Genomic DNA, 298 nt, shown 5'->3' with positions numbered 1-298 from the left:
CATATTCAAGCTCAACTTACAAAACATTTTCAAGGAGATACGGAAGGTAATCTTCAAACTTGCAAACTCAACATTAAATATTCAAATTAAGAATATATCAGTCATTCAACAAATCATCTGATCATTTCTAGATAGATACAACAATCATCAATCACCAATCATAGGTGTCATAATATCCGAAATACAAATGACACATCACTGCATGCCATTAGCAAATTAAAGGGAGAATGGGTACTTTCACCCAACTCGTCTTTGTGGTATTCTTGCCTCCACAATAAGATTCACGTAGAGGGGAAAA

The sequence above is a fragment of the Theobroma umbraticum genome, unplaced genomic scaffold, assembly GCF_002168275.2.
Source record: "Theobroma umbraticum cultivar Fairchild unplaced genomic scaffold, ASM216827v3 scaffold_115.0, whole genome shotgun sequence".
Taxonomy (NCBI): Eukaryota; Viridiplantae; Streptophyta; class Magnoliopsida; order Malvales; family Malvaceae; genus Theobroma; species Theobroma umbraticum.
The sequence above is the reverse complement of the archived record's forward strand: the minus strand, read 5'-3'. Positions refer to the sequence as shown.